Source organism: Pinus tabuliformis, chromosome X (assembly GCF_031772625.1).
Source record: "Pinus tabuliformis cultivar Carrire ecotype Pingquan chromosome X, CPIR1, whole genome shotgun sequence".
Classification (NCBI taxonomy): domain Eukaryota; kingdom Viridiplantae; phylum Streptophyta; class Pinopsida; order Pinales; family Pinaceae; genus Pinus; species Pinus tabuliformis.
This window is the reverse complement of record NC_142308.1, coordinates 235780230-235785875: the sequence shown is the minus strand read 5'-3', so window position 1 is coordinate 235785875 and position 5646 is coordinate 235780230. Positions and strand designations below refer to the sequence as shown.

The 5646-nt window shown below is 34.2% G+C and overlaps 1 long non-coding RNA gene across 1 annotated transcript; it reads left to right on the top strand.

Moving 5' to 3' along the window:
• Positions 1 to 3357: 3357 nt before the first annotated feature.
• LOC149139236 (uncharacterized) lies at positions 3358 to 4688 on the top strand. Its single transcript, XR_016264478.1, has 2 exons — positions 3358 to 3979; positions 4081 to 4688. It is a non-coding gene; the product is annotated as an uncharacterized LOC149139236 (long non-coding RNA).
• Positions 4689 to 5646: the final 958 nt, after the last annotated feature.

Below are 5646 nucleotides of genomic sequence, written 5' to 3'. Positions count from 1 at the left end.
TAGTTGCAATATTTATGTGAGAATTCTTAAATATTATATTTATGTGAGCATTTTTAAATATTTTTGCAATGATTTTTCATTGTTAAGATTCATAGGAAAACATCCTAAAATTAAAATCCTTGAAAATAGCTCATACTCAAGGTAAATAATGTCATCAGTTACTGCCCGCATGGGTTTGGTCTCGTGGCCAGCAGACAGTCTGCTAAGTCATTCGTGCGGCTGTGCAGGTCACGGGTTCAAGTCTCGTCTTAACCTGAGGGTCGTTCTTGCGGGCTGGGCAGTTCCTCCTAGCGGTTATAGTGGCAACCGATGGGATTCAGCCCAGTGTAATGCGAGTATGATACCATCGATGTTGTCGATTCCACTAGATACCAAAAAAAAAATGTCATCAGATACTGTCCACAATAATTTAAGCAAGTATTTGCATAAAAATGAATAGGAATAAGATGAAAATAAATATACTTATAATTATTTATTTAGGAGTAAAAGTGTAAGTCTGCAAACTAAGTAGTGGTTCATACTCACCAAAAATATATGCAAGTCATAATAGACAATTAAAGGATGAAGGCTTTCCAAGTTTAAACATAAACAAACTTTCTTATTTTATATAATTTTCTTCTGGATATAAAATATAGAATTTTTTTTTTCATATATTTAAAACAACATGGCAAACAAAAGAATCTTCCCCCAAGCAAATAACTTCAACATGTATATGACATGACTAGTTGGGGCAATTACATCCAACAACCAACACCTTATAGTAATAAAATCTAACCAGTTTCCCTAAATTTTTGGATGTCATTTTTTCTTTTGCATTTGTCCTTGTCTTTCCAAGTGTTAAATTGCATTTAATGGCATTATCACTACAAAAGATTTGATTCTTGATTGATAGTATGTATTGATTTGAGTTTTGAGTTTTCTTTTGAAAAAGTCTTATAAACATCTTGGGCTCTTTCGTTCATTGTAAAATGTATGTATAAAGTGTTTTATAGCATTTCTTGTGTTGTTTTAACTTGTAGTTTTTTGTACGACAACAAGTTTTCATATTTTCTATTCCTTCATATATGGTTTAGGATTGTTTCGATTATGCAAGTTGTTTGACATTTTCAACAACAAACAAATCACACAGTCTACCAAATTGATTGTCAATCCATATTGGCATATCTGGAGAGCTTGATAGAACATTTGGTGAATGAAATCAAAACATAGAAAGAAAGGTACTCAATCTCTTATAGTCCAACATATAATCCATGTCCTTAGATGCTTCTAATTTTCTTGAATTGTTGCTAACTATTATTAATGTAGTTGGAGAGAGGTGAAGTTGAGGTGGATTTTGTCATATAGTGTTACAGGAAGGACCGTAACAAATTGTCAAAGGAAGAATCTCTCAAACATGTTTATAGTCACATAGACAATGCTCTTGTACATTTCAATGGTACAAAAGACATGTCAGACAAAGGCAAGAGATTGTTTTTTCACAATGCAAGATCGATGCAATTATTTTACAAGTAGGGAGACAGTTTCACACTTGCACATACTATGGCAATTAGAGATCACATCAAAGATTTCCTATTTGAATGAGTCACGTAGAATAAATTATTCAAATAAAGTGCTCAATCATGGTATTGTGTTAATGGTGTAGTAATGCACCTTGTTTTGCAGTGTTATAATGAGCCTTTTTTTAGTTAGCACCAACATATCAAATTTGGAATCTAACATGCGACGTCTACTTTTAAGTCAATCGTACTAAATATATCTCAAATTTTAAATGAAAAATCGCTTGCCAATTTTCCAAAGGGTATTAAATAAATTTCATTTTTAAATAAAAAATAGTTATGACATCTTATACCTAATAGCATGTTCTTCTTTTCTACATAAATTGAAAATATAATTCCTAAACTATTACATATATAACAACCTCGTTACTTATTTGATTATCTTTACTTATTAATTTTTGTTTATCATATTGCCTCTACTTATTAATTTTCTTTTGGGTATCTTTTAACTAAAAAAGACTCAAACTTATGACTATTACTAGTACAGATAAGTTAACTACAGTTTCAGGTTTCAGGTCCAAGCTTTTTCTTCCACGATTCTTGAAGAATTTTCATACTAAAGCAACAAGTGCATTTCTCAATGGTTAGTAATAAGGTTAAGGTAAATAATTGAAGGATTTAATTACTTTCTTAAACTTGTTATATGTTCATTTGTTTATTTCTCTAATTTAGACGCGCATACATATCCTGAATGGGAGAGAGTATGCTACCCTGCTTAAACTTTAGACTATATTCTATTTAATGTTGCTTAAAATACACTTTGGAATGCATAAATAGATTGATGGCCTTGAAAAACCAACATTTGATTCTTGCATATTAAACACCTTAAAATTATGAAATCTATACTTAATTTCAAACAAAACTGACCAAAGAAAAAAAACTAGAAAAATAGTCATTTCATCTATAATTAAACTATATATACTTGTTAAATTAACTTTTTAAAATATTAATTGAGTGCTAATAATAACTTGTAGATTTTAAAAATACTAATAAATAATACTAATAAATTAAAATGTAAATAAATTCCCATCAAATTTAATCACTAAATAAAAAAAGATAACTTGCCATGGACGCAATGCAACCTGGCAGAACATAAAATCAACTTTTGATATGCTTCAGCGATGCTAAACATTATTTATTAATTCAATGCGAACGAAGTGAAGGCCTCCCACTTGCCAACCATTATTTATTTATTCATTCACTCCCATCAAATAATTATCACTCAACTTTTGATATAGCTGCGGCTTTGGAGATGCCAAACATTATTTATTCATTCAATGGCAACAAATTAAACACCTCCCACTTGCCAAACATTATTTATTCATTCACTCCGCATCAAATTATCACTAATCTTTGATTTTAGTATATGGCTCTGGCTTTCCACTTGCCAAATATTATTTTAGTAAGTCAATGCGATTAAATTAAGGAGTTGTCTATTATGCGATTTTTTGGAGATTCCGGCGTAAAAAATTGAGGTTAAATATTGATTTGTTGAAGTTAAAATGGTTTTTTAACTGCATATTTGGATTCAGCACCCTGAAAAACCTCTGGGACGCTTTCATTGTGTAGAAACTACCTATCAAACCTGCGATTCCAATAAATTCCTGCCGGATTTCGACCAGAAAAACCCGCAGGAAAAACTTTCAAAAAATCGAGTTATAGACAACTGCTTAAATTAAACGCCGTTATAGACAACTGCTTAAATTAAACGCCTCCCACTTGCGAAACATTTTTTATTCATTCACTGCCATAAAATTATCATACCTTCTTCCCGTTTTCACTACGTTCAGAGTCGGTGCTTGTACCCTGTTTGGACTAACAGGGAATCCACGAGGGACATGTCTGCTCTTGGAGTACGTCACCATGTTTATATTGATTTCCAAGCGTTTATGCTTTTCTCCGTACCGTTGATATCCATGCTTTTATGCTTTCAACTAGACTGACCCCACGAGGTGCAATCATCCACTTTTGTTCTCCATTTTTCTATATCTCAGGCTGTACTATTTATATAAATTTGTCTGTCTTCATCTAAATCAGTCTCTCGCTATATGCTGTTTCTCTTCTTTCCCTTTTTTCTCTATTCTTCTTCCCTCGCTTACCCATATCAAGATCTTGAGTGGCCGCTGTTGGATTCCAGTTCCCTCATCACCGGTGATTTTTGAGAGTCCAAGCAGATTAGAGCGAGGCCGCGTCCTTGTGCAACTGGAGTGGCGTAACCTACCGCAGCGGTTATCCAAGGGAGAGATTATTTGCCGTCAAACTCAGATCTATGGATCTTCACGGTCCCGCTTTCTCGTCCTCTTGGCAATTTTTCGTTCCTCCGCTTGCTTGATTTTTCCCAATATTAGACGGATTCTCATGTGATGTGTGGTGGCGATCCAGGGGAACGGAGCGAAAAGTGATCTCTACCACGTCGAGCTTAGGTTTGGGGTCTTCTTGTATTCTTGTTTTCATTTCTGGAAGTTTGAGATTTTAGGGTTTGCTGCTTTTTGTTGATGTTAATGTGGATCTTGTCCACTTGCAGTACCGTGGGGATTAGACCTTCGGATTCTCTGTTCTTTGTTGATGCGGATGTAGATATGGGACAGAGGAGAGGTAGTCTATAGCTGACGAGGAATTTGTTTCCTTGATTATCAAGTGAGAGGAGAAATGACAAAGTGTTGGAGGAGGACATCAAACCGGATCGTGCAGATCCGTAGCTCTGAGTTTTAGGGCAATAATTTTGTCCATTGGATGACGGTTGCTGTGGGTAACTCCACTCCATTTAGAGAAGGACACAGCTGTATTCAAATCCGCTATGGACTCGTAAGGATCGGTGGTAAAGAGGGGCCTCGACTCCAACACCGGTTGCCCACATCCTAATATGGAAGCAAGGGAAAAACTAGCGAGAAGGAGGGGAAAGAAGCAATTAGTTTATAGGGAATGATATAGAGATCACTTTAATAATAATATCTCTCTTTTCTCTTTATTAAATCTGCGCATACTAGTGTAGGTAGAGCAGAAAGAGCGGCCGATATCAATTTAGAATGCCTATTATTTTCTGAGAAAAAAAATTATTCGACCACATCTCATTTTCTGTACTCAAACCCTATGATTTTATGAAAAATTATCAATGATGTTGTCTTTTTATTATTTCCTCTATACATGGTTTATAATCATTATAACTTCTATTTTGTATATACATGTTCTATAATCTTTATAACCTCTATTTAGTATATACATGATTTATAATTTCTATAACCTCTATCTACTATAAGCTTTATTTAGTAGAGCAGAAATATTTTTTTGGCAAGGTCCCAGAAATTATTTCCACAATACATAAAATTAAATCATAGATAGTCTTTACTAGTTTGTCATTGAGGAAACCAAACAAGTAGCATAAACTTTTTTTTAACTTTCCCCTACTATTCGTAATTTATTGATCTAAAAGCATGAACCATAAACAAATAGAGAGTATTACATGGATATAATTACATGAACAGATGGACAAGAACATATTATGAGACAAAATAAAAATCATAGTTTAAGCTATGAATGTTGTCATGCTGTTAGGTTGTGTGTCAGATCGGGTGGTTGAAGATCCCCACTAGTTTCTGATGATGGGGCCTGAGTGCCAGTAATGGGCTTGAAAAATAGATTGATTTTTCCATTGATAATGTCCATTTTCTCCATGAGTTCAATCATGCGCATGATGAGCTTCTATTTGGTGTCTACTCTATTAGTAAGGACTCTTCCCATCTTTTTTTCTGGCATGCCAATACAAGTTAATCGTCTACATGTAGGTAGATTCCTTTTCCCTAGTGGATTTACCAACATTAGGAATCCAATCTCTCATTTCACTCCTCCATTGAAAGTTAGGAACAAATCTATGTGTTCATCTCACCCATTCCGAAATATCTTAAATGCAATCCCTCTTAAATGCTTCTGGAATTATAAATCTATATTGTTCCATGGCAGTAGCGGTTGAAATTTGGACTTGGGTGATGTATAGAGAAGGGGACTTTATAGCATGATTAAGTGGCGGACCAGGCCTGCCACAGTGACCATGTCTTGAGGGACTAACCAATCTATTTGAAAAAAGTTATGAGGA